This window comes from Bos grunniens, chromosome 4 (assembly GCF_055505025.1).
Source record: "Bos grunniens cultivar Pamir isolate PY7600 chromosome 4, Bosgru_T2T1.0, whole genome shotgun sequence".
Taxonomy (NCBI): Eukaryota; Metazoa; Chordata; class Mammalia; order Artiodactyla; family Bovidae; genus Bos; species Bos grunniens.
Genome location: NC_141168.1, coordinates 21779982 through 21793600, shown reverse-complemented (window position 1 = coordinate 21793600; position 13619 = coordinate 21779982). Strand labels below are relative to the sequence as shown.

General features: G+C 42.2%; 1 long non-coding RNA gene across 1 annotated transcript in view; it reads left to right on the top strand.

Moving 5' to 3' along the window:
- Positions 1–12827, top strand: part of LOC147373763 (uncharacterized) — a 30527-nt gene extending 17700 nt beyond the window's left edge. The window contains exon 3 of the long non-coding RNA XR_015162059.1: positions 12672–12827. This is a non-coding gene — a long non-coding RNA (uncharacterized LOC147373763). The remainder of the gene's footprint in view (positions 1–12671) is intronic.
- Positions 12828–13619: the final 792 nt, after the last annotated feature.

The window sequence follows — 13619 nt, the reverse complement described above, 5'->3', positions numbered from 1 at the left end:
GTATTGTAAAGTAAAATAAATAAATAAAACTGAAAATTAAATAAAATTAAAATTAAAAAAATAAATAAAAGAAAATGATAATTTTTACAGGAGTATAGTGGTGGTTCAGATGGTAAAGAATCTACTTGCAATTCAGGAGAGCCAGGTTCGATCCCTGGGTTGGGAAGATCCCCTGGAGGAGGGCATGGCCACTCCAGTATTCTTGCCTGGAGAATCCCATGGACAGAGGAGACTGGAGGGCTACAGTCTTTGGGGTCTCAAAGAGTCGGACACGACTGAGTGACTAACACACACACAGTTGCCTTATGATGTGTTAGTTTCTGCTGTACAAAAAAGTGAATCAGCTATACATTTACATATATCCCCTCTTTTTAAAAAATTTCCTTCCCATTTAGGTCACCACAGAGCACTGAGTAGAGTTCCCTGTGCTTTACAGTAGATTCTCAATAGTTATCTGTATTAATGTCCCCATTAATCCCATCCTCCCCCCTTTCCACCTTAGTATCCTTAGCATCTATGTCTGTATCTCCATTTGCTTTGCAAGTAAGACCATGTTATACCATGTTTCTAGTTTCCACATATTTTATGAATTAACGCATCGTAGTCTCTTGACTGGAGAAGGCAATGGCACCCCACTCCAGTACTCTTGCCTGGAGAATCCCATGGACCGAGGAGCCTGGTGGGCTGCAATCCATGGGGTCGAGAAGAGTCGAACACGACTGAGCGACTTCACTTTGACTTTTCACTTTCATGCATTGGAGAAGGAAATGGCAACCTACTCCAGTGTTCTTGCCTGGAGAACCCCAGGGACGGTGGAGCCTGGTGGGCTTCTGTCTATGGGGTCGCACAGAGTCGGACACGACTGAAGCAACTTAGCAGCAGCAGCAGCAGTCTCTTGACTGGAGTTCCTCCACCTGCACTAAAGCTTTGCTCTGTTTCACAGACTGTGCCTCTTACTTTCCTCTCTTTATCTCCGCCAATGGATCTTGCTCCCTGATTGTAATCACATGTAAGTTTTTCCTATCCAAAACCAGCTAACCAACCCCAAAACGAAAATAAAATAGAAAAAAAAAAAAAAAAAAAACAAACCACAAACATAAACAAAACCACTGGTCCTCTAGACTGCTTCCTCACACCTCCCAGAGCAAGGGCCTTCACTCTATCTCTGTCCATTATAAAACTTCTTTAAAAAGTCGCCTTTGTCAACTGCTTTCTTTCTGATACCACTGGCTCCCTTCTTACTTCTTGCAATTAGGCTTCAGCTCTTATACCTCCATAGTAAGTTTTTAAAGGTCAATATTCCAGTGTTCATGGAGAAGGAAACGGCAACCCACTCCAGTGTTCTTGCCTGGAGAATCCCATGGATGGAGAAGCCTGGTAGGCTGCAGTCCATGGGGTCGCACAGAGTCGGACACGACTGAAGTGACTTAGCAGCAGCAGCAGTCAGCCAGTTACCAAAGGCAGTGATTTTTGTTTTATTCTCATTCTGCTTAGCCACCTTATATGATCAGCCCTGCTCTGCCACTTCCAACCGTTGTCTCCATGCCTGGGAAATTCTCAACTTTATTCATTTCTTATCCTCTCCTTTATCCCTGTGTCTCCTCCCCTTCCTCTTTGGAGGAAGTTATTTGGATTTCCAAATAAGTTTCCCCTAAGAATCTGCCCTTGACCCTGTTCTCCATCCTTTCTTCTGCACGTTTCTTCTTGGAAAACTCATCCAGTCTCATGGCTTTGAGTCTTCTGTCCAAGTGACTCGTTTCTGAAACCTCCTCTCTCGCTCTGACAACCCTCATGGCTCCTATCTGGCTTCACCAACTCCTGGCTGGAAGCTTCCGCCCTCATGTTCTCCCAGTGTGTTGATCTTCAGTTCAGTTCAGTTCAGTTCAGTCGCTCAGTCGTGTCCGACTCTTTTCGACCCCATGAATCACAGCACACTGGGCCTCCCTGTCCATCACCAACTCCCAGAGTTCACTCAGACTCATGTCCATCGAATCTGTGATGCCATCCAGCCATCTCATCCTCTGTCGTCCCCTTCTCCTCCTGCCCCCAATCGCTCCCGGCATCAGGGTCTTTTCCAATGAGTCAACTCTTCGCATGAGGTGGCCAAAGTACTGGAGTTTCAGCTTTAGCATCATTCCTTCCAAAGAAATCCCAGGGTTGATCTTCAGAATGGACTGGTTGGATCTCCTTGCAGTCCAAGGGACTCTCAAGAGTCTTCTCCAACACCACAGTTCAAAAGCATCAATTCTTCGGTGCTCAGCTTTCTTCACAGTCCAACTCTCACATCCATACATGACCACAGGAAAAACCATAGCCTTGACTAGGTGAATCTTTGTTGGCAAAGTAATGTCTCTGCTTTTGAATATGCTATCTAGGTTGGTCATAACTTAACAGGTTCAAATCTAAACTCCTTTTCCCTGCTGACCATTAACTTCCTATTTCTGTTAATTAAGAAACAGAAACAGTTTCTAATCGCATCAGCTCAAAATGTTGGAGAATCTTTCACTCTTTCCTGTTTTTTTTTTTGGCCCATATTTGATTAGTAGTCAAGTTCTGTCAATTTGTTGAAAACATGTATCTTTTGTGTTTCTTCTTTCCTTTTTATACCCTCTGATACCCTCTAGTTCAAGATCTGACCTCTTCCCTCATTATTTAATGCCATAATTTCCTGATAGGTCTCCCTCCTTACTTCCTTATCCCCTCCTTATCCCCTCCTTATCCCCTCCCTCCTTACTTCTCCCTCTTTACTTCCAGTTTCACCCCACTGCGCTGCACCTGATATTCAACACAGCACTACTGTGTTCATCTCCTGAAACACATGTCAGAGCTGGCTGTTTTCCTGCTCAGTCACTTTTAATGGTGCCAATGCCCTAAAGCATAAAGACCCAAACACACACAACACATGTAGGATCCTTCACCTCTAGCCCCAAACTACCTCTCTAGGTTTATTTCCCATCAGTTTTTTTCTTTTCTCTCTACCAGTTATTTACTCTGGCCACCACCACACAATCACATGTTAATTTTTTAAAAATATTTATTTATTTGGCTGTGTCAGGTCTTAGTTATGGCATGCAGTTATCTTTAGTTGCTGCATATGGGATCTAGTTTCCTGATCAGAGACCAGACCCAGGTCTCCTCCACTGGAAATGTGGAGTCTTAGCCACTGGACCACCAGAGAAGAACATGCTAAAGTTTTACAGCCAGTGGCAAGAAACAAACAAACAAAAAACTCTAAGTCAAAATCACTTAATAACTCAATTTATGTATGTATAGATTTAGTTAGTGATAATGAAATCTATTGATTAAATTTAGGCTATACATGATAAAATTACCACAGGAAGTTCTGAAGCAGGAGGCCCCTGGCATGGATGTTCCCGAGCTGATCCTGCTTCTTTGCAATTCTGTTGACAGAAGTGACTGGTGTTTTGCTAACAACCTTACTCGAAGTTGGAACTCATCCAACTCACCCTGCGCTGATCACAGTGTGCTTTGTATTATAATTACCTGTTGCCAGTCTTATCCTTGTTGAGATTGGAAGGGGCCCCATGAAATTACACCCTTCTCCTCTCCACCTGAGTTCTGAAGTGAAGGAGAGAGAGGAAGGAGTGGCAGATAAGATCAAAACAACATTTTATTACTAATAAAACTGGTTCTGAAGAAAGGTGCTTCTCTGTGTTGCAACAAAAGTCTTCCTAACACACGAAACCCCAGAACATGACAGATGCCTCTCCAGTCACAGGCAGGGTTAGAAGACTGGGCTCCTGAATGGGCAAGAAGTAAGTGGCTCATCCCAGTCAGTACTCTGGAAATTACATATGGTAACTCATTCCTCCAAAGGGAGGAGTAAGGGATGAGACAAGAACCCAGGGGTGGTTAGGGGAAACATCTCTCCTGGAAACCATCGAAGAACTCAAAATCCTCTCTCTGATAAAATCATAGATTTCTTGAAGTCAAGGGCTAGATTTTATAAATCTTTTAAAGTGTTACACATATTGGGTGCTTAATAATGTCTGCTGTGCATGCATGCAAGCTAAGTTGCTTCAATTGTGTCCAGCTCTTTGCAACGCTATGGACTGTAGCCCATCAAGCTCCTCCATCCATGGGATTCTCCAGGAAAGAATACTGGAGTGGGTTGCCATGCCCTCCTCCAGGCGATCTTCCCAATTCAGGGATTGAACTCAAGTCTCCTACAGCTCTTGCACTGCAGGTGGATTCTTTACCACTGAGCCACCAGGACAGCCCCAATAGCCTGCTACATTATATTAAATTATATGATAATTATTACACATAAATGATATAGTGACTATGCCAAAGCATTTGACTGTGTGGATCACAATAAACTGTGGAAAATTCTGAAAGAGATGGGAATACCAGACCACCTGACCTGCCTCTTGAGAAACATATGTGCAGGTCAGGAAGCAACAGTTAGAACTGGACATGGAACAACAGACTGGTTCCAAATAGGAAAAGGAGTACATCAAGGCTGTATATTGTCACCCTGCTTATTTAACTTATATGCAGAGTATATCATGAGACATGCTGGGCTGGAAGAAGCACAAGCTGGAATCAAGATTGCCAGGAGAAATATCAATAACCTCAGATATGCAGATGACACCACCCATATGGCAGAAAGTGAAGAGGAACTCAAAAGCCTCTTGATGAAAGTCAAAGAGGAGAGTGAAAAAGTTTGCTTAAAGCTCAACATTCAGAAAACAAAGATCATGGCATCTGGTCCCATCACTTGATGGGAAATAGATGGGGAAACAGTGGAAACAGTGTCAGACTTTATTTTTTGGGGCTCCAAAATCACTGCAGATGGTGATTGCAGCCATGAAATTAAAAGATGCTTACTCCTTGGAAGAAAAGTTATGACCAACCTAGATAGCATATTGAAAAGCAGAGACGTTACTTTGCCAACAAAGGTCCATCTAGTCAAGGCTATGAACTGAACTGAAATGATATAGTAATTATATAACAATTTATATTATATAATTTATATATTATAAGCTTGGTATGTTATATTATTACAAAATATCACATATAAAACATATTACATAAAATTATTTATATTCAGTTTAGTTCAGTTGCTCAGAGTGTCCAACTCTTTATGACCCTATGACTGCAGCACACTAGGCTTCTCTGTCCATCACCAACCCCTGGAGCTTGCTCAAACTCATGTCCATCGAGTTGGTGATGCCATCCAACCATCTCATCCTCTGTCATCCCCTTCTCCTCCTGCCTTCAATCTTTCCCATCATCAGGGTCTTTTCCAATGAGTCCATTCTTCATGTCAGGTGGCCAAAGTATTGGAGCTTCAGCATCAGTCCTGCCAGTGAATATTCAGGACTGATTTCCTTTAGGATGGACTTTTGTTTGATCTCCTTGCAGTCTAAGGTACTCTCAAGAGTCTTCTCCAACACCACAGTTCAAAAGGATCAGTCCTTCAGCACTCAGCCTTCTTTATGGTTCAACTCTCACATCCATACATGACTACTGGAAAAACCATTGCTATGAGTAGATGGACCTTTGTTGGCAAAGTAATGTCTCTGCTTATTAATCTGCTATAGGTTGGTCATAGCTTTTCTTCCAAAGAGAAAGAGTCTTTTAATTTCATGGCTGTAGTCACCATCTGCAGCAATTTTGTAGCCCCCCAAAATAAAGTCTCTCACGGTTTCCATTGTTTCCCCATCTATTTGCCATGAAGTGATGGGACCAGATGCCATGATCTTCATTTTTTGAATATTGAGTTTCAAGCCAGCTTTTTCACTCTTCTCTTTCACTTTCATCAAGAGGCTCTTTAGTTCCTCTTTCCTTTCTGCCAAAAGGGTGATCTGCATAACTGAGGTTATTGATATTTCTCCTGAAAATCTTGTTTCCAGCTTGTTGCTTTATCCAGCCCAGCATTTCACATGATGTACTCTGCACAGAAGTTAAATAAGCAAGGTGACAATATACAGCCTTAATGTACTCCTTTCCCAATTTTGAACCAGTCCGTTGTTCCACATCCAGTTCTAACTGTTGTTTCTTGACCTGCATACAGATTTCTTAGGAGGCAGGTAAGGTGGTCTGGTATTCCCAGCTCTTGAAGAATTTTCCACAGTTTGTTGTGACCCACACAGTCAAACGCTTCGGCGTAGTCAATAAAGCAGAAGTAGATGTTTTTCTGGAATATCACATATAAAATGTATTATATAAAATTATTTATATTAAAATTATTAAAATTTAAAGAGCTACTAATATGCAACAGTGACATTACCAGAGACTTACACAAGCAAAACTGGTCATAACACAGTGAAACAAATTCTTCTTGAGCCTGCATAGCATAAGGGGAGGCTTACAGAGAAAATGGACCCACTTAGAGCTTTGTGTATCATCAGATAGAATAAGGTAATTATTAGATAAAATATTTCCTATGAAGAGTTATTTCTTAAAAATCCTATCAAAGCAGCCAGGTTTTTATTTCTTTCCAAAATTCATAAGAAAACTTATTCATTTTATTTTTTTAACAGTGAATCATTTTGTACCACCCAGACACTTCCGACAATGCCAACCATCTGGGTATGTAGAAAACTAGCATTTGTGACTCACTGTTTTCAACTTTCATTAAGATATTTGGTGCCAAATAGATGTGACACAAATGTGTCTCTTTGAAGTGCTTTAATATTGATATGTCACATTGTCACAGCACATAATTCAAAATTTAGACACATTAATCTATTTGGAGAGTCTTGATGGAAAAACTTATTGCACATTAACAAACACCATTCAGTCTATTTGAATAACTGAGTTCAGAAGGGTGAAATATTGAAGTAAACCTTAGAACTTAAACTTGGGTGGTAATACCATATATGCATATAATCTGCTGAGTGTGTGCATATCACATAGCTCACTTATTTAAATAACAGTCAAACACTTCTAAAGGAATGGCCTCTCTCTTTCTCTTGGGGGGTGTGTGTGTGTCTAGGTGGAACTTGATTCTCTCAGCAGAAGCAATTTTCTGTCCTTAGTCCAAGTACTAAGATGTCCCTTGGACTGCTTCTGGGACTTAATTTACACACCATCCTATTGCCCTAAGGGATTTTAAAGCTGAATTTAAAACTTTTTGTGAAGTTCCATGGCTGCCTGAGGTTGAGCACTGCTGGGAAGTAGGGATATATAACAAGCCACTCAGAGGGAACCACTGAGTAATTAGGGAAATCGTTTAAGGTAAGACAGTGTTCATGCTGCTTCCCTGGACAGGCAATGTGTGATGCTCAGGGGAGAGTGAGCTTCAGGGCTGGAGAAGTGCTGTGTGTAAACCTGGAAGCTCTGAACAGTCCTCTGAAAGCTGGTATCTGAGAGCACAGCTGGGATCCATTTTATGAGGGGTCTGATTGAGTCCCTGAGCAGTACCCTATGGAGAACTATTTTAGGGACCCTGATGACTGCCATCTGGGAAACTGATCACATTACTTTGATTGCTTGTTGTTTAGCTGCTAAGTCGTGTCCAACTTGTTTTCATCCCCATGGACTGTAGCCTGCCAGGCTCCTCCATCCATGGGATTTCCCAGGCAAGAATACTGGAATGGGTTGCCACTTCCTTCTCCAGGGGATCTTCCCAACCCAGGAATCGAACTTGAGTCTCCTGTCCTGGCAGGTGGATTCTTTACCATACTAACAGGAAAAAAAAAAAAAAAAAATCCACAGGGACACTGATCAGATATCTACAAGAACTACTTAAAATCCCAGAATGGAGAAGAATGAGTAGATACAGTGTCCTACTGTTACTGACCTTTTAAGGTTGGGACCTAACAAGGGTCCACCTGCTGGTGTCCTTTGAGACAGTAGAATGAGGCAGAGTTCAGTTCAGAAGCAAAGGAAAGCTTTGGGTTTGTTTTTGGCCATGTCCTGCAGCATGCAGGATCTTCTTTCCCTGGCCAGATGTTGGACCCATGCCCCCTGCATTGGGAGCATGGAGTCTTAACCTCTGGACTGCCAGGGAAGTCCCAGGAAAGCTTTCTTTATTCTCTGATCTAAGAACGGAGAAGTGTGGTCTCCTGCTGTAGAGTACACCTCTCCAGACAGGCTGTGGGTGAGGCTGCCTTATAGGATCTCAAGGGGTGCTTTCGGAACACAGCTGTGCTACTTAAGCTTCTGATTGCAGTGCTGGGTGCAGAATCTCTGCACACGTCCCGTTGCCACCATCTTGCACTGCAGGGTCGAGTGCAGAGCTTCTGCACAAAGCCCGCCCAGCTAAAGCGTCTGAGCAGCCATTTTGCACCGGGAACTCTGGTCTGAAGTGCAGAGTGTGATGTCTCTATACAGGGGATCCTAGGAGCAAGTGAAACTAGGTGAAGCACAAAGGAAAAGAAAGGAGAAAAATGGTCAGAATTTATTACCGAGATTCTATTTTTATTTCCCTGGGATTATTAATGGATTTGCCAGTGATAGCACTTTTTAAAAAGCCCCTCTTCAAAGGGTTTTGGTTCTAGATTCTTCCTGCCTTTGGTGGTGTAGATGACACCACCCTTATGGCAGAAAGTGAAGAGGAACTCAAAAGCCTCTTGATGAAAGTCAAAGAGGAGAGTGAAAAAGTTGGCTTAAAGCCATTCAGAAAACGAAGATCATGGTATCTGGTCCCATCACTTCATGGGAAATAGATGGGGAAACAGAGGAAACAGTGTCAGACTTTATTTTTGGGGGCTCCAAAATCACTGTAGATGGTGATTGCAGCCATGAAATTAAAAGACGCTTACTCCTTGGAAGGAAAGTAATGACCAACCTAGATAGCATATTCAAAAGCAGAGACGTTACTTTGCCAACAAAGGTCCGTCTAGTCAAGGCTATGGTTTTTCCAGTAGTCATGTATGGATGTGAGAGTTGGACTATGAAGAAAGCTGAGCACTGAAGAATTGATGCTTTTGAACTGTGGTGTTGGAGAAGACTCTTGAGAGTCCCTTGGACTGCAAGAAGATCCAACCAGTCCATTCTAAAGGAGATCAGTCCTGGGTGTTCTTTGTAAGGAATGATGCTAAAGCTGAAACTCCAGTACTTTGGCCACCTCATGCCAAGAGTTGACTCACTGGAAAAGACCCTGATGCTGGGAGGGATTGGGGGCAGGAGGAGAAGGGGACGACAGAGGATGAGATGGCTGGATGGCATCACCGACTTGATGGACGTGAGTTTGGGTGAACTCCAGGAGTTGGTGATGGACAGGGAGGCCTGGCGTGCTGCAATTCATGGGGTTGCAAAGAGTCGGACACGACTGAGCAACTGAACTGAACTGATGGTGGTGCCTGTCATGGGAAATGGTAATGTAAATCCTTCTCCTTGATGTGCCTGTTAAAGGGAAAGGAGTGAAGGCAGAGGTCTTTCCTGCTTTAAAAACCACCATCACCACCATCAAAAACCCACAGCAAACATTTCCCTTAAACGCAGAGAATAATAAGGGAGTTATATCTGAACAGATAGGATGAAGTCCAAAAATCTCTTACTGGAGGTGTAAGATCAGTGAAAGCCTATGGAGAAAGTCTCAAATTCCAATTTAGGGTGTGACCCAGTAAAAGAGGACAGCACGTTTATGTACTTAAAACTCTTTGTATGTACACATACATACCTGACAGTGTAGAGCTACAGAAAAATGCTTAGACGTGCACGTTGGCTCTATGCATCCACTCCCCTCAGGCTATTCCTCTATAGCTGCACACTCCCAGACTGATGATCGCAATTGGAGGTTCTGAGCAGCAGGACCCCTCCCTTTCTTTTTAAGCCTCAGACGCTTCCAAGAGAAATCACATGTTGTGTACAGAGAGACAAAATGACTGCTACTCTCCATCCCTTAAAGAACAAAATGAAACAATATGTCACCTGGCCAGAGTCATCTGATTTGGCTAATGACAACTCTGTCCAGATGGCTTTAAGTTCCCTGAGAACACTCATCGGATGGTAGGTAGGGTACATCACAAAGATGATGTTCTTGGCAAACTGTAGTACCTGCTGCTTCACTGGGAGGACTCTTTTTATTTTTTTTAATCAAATTAGAAAATTCTCACCATTCATTATCTTTTTCATTATTGCCTTGGCACCTTTCTCTCTCCTTATTTTCTAGAAATCCTTTAATTTATTTTATTATTATTTTTAAAATTTTGGCTGTGACTCGTGGCTTAGTACCCCCACCAGAGATTGAACCCAGGTCCTGGGCAGTGAAAGCATTGAGTCCTGATCACTGAACTGCCAGGAAATTCCTGTAGAAATCTTTTTAGACTTAATTGAAACTTCTCATGATTTCTACATTTTCTATCTTCACTTCCCTTCCAAGTTTTCCATTTCATTGTTTCTCTGGGCTGTATTCTGGTATGTTGCTTTAGCTTGGTCTGCTCATTTACTAATTCTTCTTCAATAGATTGCATCTAATCTACTGTCTATCCATCGAGTTTTTAATTCCAATAACTATATTTTGTTTCTAAGCTTTCTATTCAGTTCTTTATTTTTTTCTTTTGAACTTTTTATTTTGTATTGGAGTATAGCCAATTAACAATGTTGTAATAGTCTCAGGTGAACAGCCAAGGGACTCAGCCAAATATATACATATATACATTCTCCCCCACCCCCTTCTATTCAGTTCTTTAAATCTACCTTTTCTTTATTCCTTTTTTCCTACCTTCCTCTCTCTCTTCTTTCTTTCCTTTCTTTCATTTTCTTTCTTTCATAGATTTCTTTCTTTCCATAGATTTCCTTTTAGATTCCCTGGTGGCTCAGATGGTAAAGCGTCTGCCTGCAATGCGGGAGACCTGAGTTCAATCCCTGGGTCTGGAAGATCCCCTGGACAAGGAAATGGCAACCCACTCCAGTACTCATGCCTGGAAAATTCCATGGATGGAGAAGCATGGTGGGCTACAGTCCATGGGGTCACAGAGAGTCGGACACGACTGAGTGACTTCACTTTCACTTTTCCTTTTGTAATGTCTGCAGTCATTTTGAGCATGCTTATTTCATTTTCTCTTTCAGAGTGTTTTAGTAGCTCAATTCCTTGGGAGATGGGAAGTGATGGAGGTAAATTCTGTTGTCTGAAGTATCTTTTGTTTCTTTTTTAAAAACACTTTTTGACCATGCCATGGAGCATGCACAATCGTAGTCCCTCAGCCAGGGACTGAACCTACCATCCCTGCAGTGGAAGCTCGGTCCTAACTGCTGGACCGCCAGGGAAGTCCCTGTTCATAATTTCTACTGACTCTTGCCCATGATGGATTTGTCCCTCCAGTGTTTTGTAATTTCTTTTATTGTGAGCTCATCTCGTGTGGGACTTGCTTATTTCTGTGAAACTACCTGTATTCTAAATTGTGAAATGTTTCTCTAGCGTGTCTTTTATAACTGCCTACGCCAGACACTCCCAAAATATTACTAGACGGGGACCAGTTTTTACATTAATTTCTTGGCTTGGAAGTTTCTGGGCCATTCCAGTAGGGCAATTTGAAAAAACAAATTCATCTGTAGAGTTGTTCCCGGGTTTCAAATTCTCAGGAAAGACTTCTTTTCCACTAAGGGAGCCAAATAAATGTTCATGTCCTCTTGCTGTGCTGGTTAGAACATTTTTTTTCTGGTCAATACTCTCCCTGATGGTTCAGGCCTATCAAGGATCTTGGCTTCCTGTGGGAGTCTTATTTTCATCCCCATCTTTTGCAGGTTTATATCCTTGGTTCATTATTAATAAAATCCAGGTTCCAAGATTGGTGAAGATCTGTGACTCACTTCAGTTCTGAGGGCAAAAGGAGCATCAGTTCATATACTAACTTCTTTGGTTTCATTCTTCCTCCTTCTGTGATTTCTTTTTCTTTCCTATGATCTTAACTTTGCTTAAAAATTTGTTTTTGTTATATTTTATCCTGTAATCCTAGATATACTTAGGAAGGAAGAGCTTTCAAGTTATGTTAGCCTGCCATACCATCATAATCAGAAGTCCTTTTACCTGTGCTTTATATTTTCTTCCCCACACTCTTAAGTCCTCATGTTAAGACTGCTGCAGTAGCCCCCTAATGTAGTTCCCTCCAAGAGCTCTAAGATATCTCTCAAATGTAACTTTCTAAAATGCTGCTGTGACCACAAGACTTCCAGGCTTTACAACAGTTAATGGTCTTCTTGTGGTCTGTGGCATGAAGTCTGATTTCCTTGTCCTTGCATATAAGATTATTCATTGATTCACTCAACAGTTGAACAAATCTTTATTGTACCAACTACATGCCAGGCCCTGGGCTAGGGCTGGGGGTACAGCAATGGATAAAATGAGTTAAGACTGTGCTCTCATGGTCCCCGAAATCTTACAGTTCTGTGTTTTCTCCAAGTCTATATTTAACCAAAAATGGTAGACTTGGAATTAGAGTCAGGCTTTTTAAACTTTTGATCCATTGAACTCCTCTAGTCACAGGTTTAGCTTCGTATTTGATCTGGAATAATATGTGGCTCCCACCTAAATTATGTCTGCTGTCTGTTTTAGAGCTGGGTTTACTGTACATCTAAGTCATTTCGTCTTTTTGCTGGGCACATAATTAGACCACATTTCCCAACTTCCCATGCAGGTAGAGGCGGTTATGTGACTGAATTCTACCCAGTGAAATATGCAGAGGTGATATGTACTACTTCCCAGCCTGGACCACAGAACCCTGCCCCTGTCATCATCTCTCCTTTCTCTCCATTAGCTGCTGAATATAGAGGACTCCAAGGACCAAGAAAAGGGTGAATCCATAACATGGAAGAAACATTTCCTGAATTACACATGGAAAGCAGACTGTCAACCAGGAGAACTTCGCATGACTTTTTGTGAGTGAGAAATAAATTTCTATTGTCTTAAGTCACTGGGGTTTGGGAAACTCTTTTTTTTTTTTTTTTTTTTACAGCAGATAATAAATGCACCCTTCAAATAAAAACCTAAAATGGGACTACAAGAATGATAATCAAATGACATAACTTTATTCTTAAATAATCTATTAAACTATATGCCCTATGTTGTTCTTTGACAATCTGGATATAGACATCAATAGTCTCATCAAATTCAAAGGAGATAGCAGCACTCCCGGAGAAGGCAGTGGCACCCCACTCCAGTACTCTTGCCTTGAGAGTCCCATGGATGGAGGAGCCTGGTGGGCTGCAGTCCATGGGGTCGCTAGGAGTCGGACACGACTGAGCGACTTCGCTTTCACTTTTCACTTTCATGCATTGGAGAAGGAAATGGCAACCCACTCCAGTGTTCTTGCCTGGAGAATCTCAGGGATGGGGGAGCCTGGTGGCTGCCGTCTATGGGGTCGCACAGAGTCAGACATGACTGAAGTGACTTAGCATAGCATAGCATAGCATAGCAGCACTCCAGGAAAATTTAAAATGATATTCAATGATACTGTAGATCCAGTGTATCTTAATATCAACAAGGCGTGCATGCTAAGTGCCAACAGTCATGCCCAACTCTTTGCTACACTGTGGACTGTAGCCCACCAGGCTCTTCTGTCCATGGGATTTTCCAGGCAAGAATACTGGAGTGGATAGCCATTTCCTCCTCCAGGAGATCTTCCCAACTCAGGGATCGAACGCACATCTCTTACATCTCCTGCGTTGGCAGGCAGGTTCTTACCACTAGTGCCACCTGGGAGGTC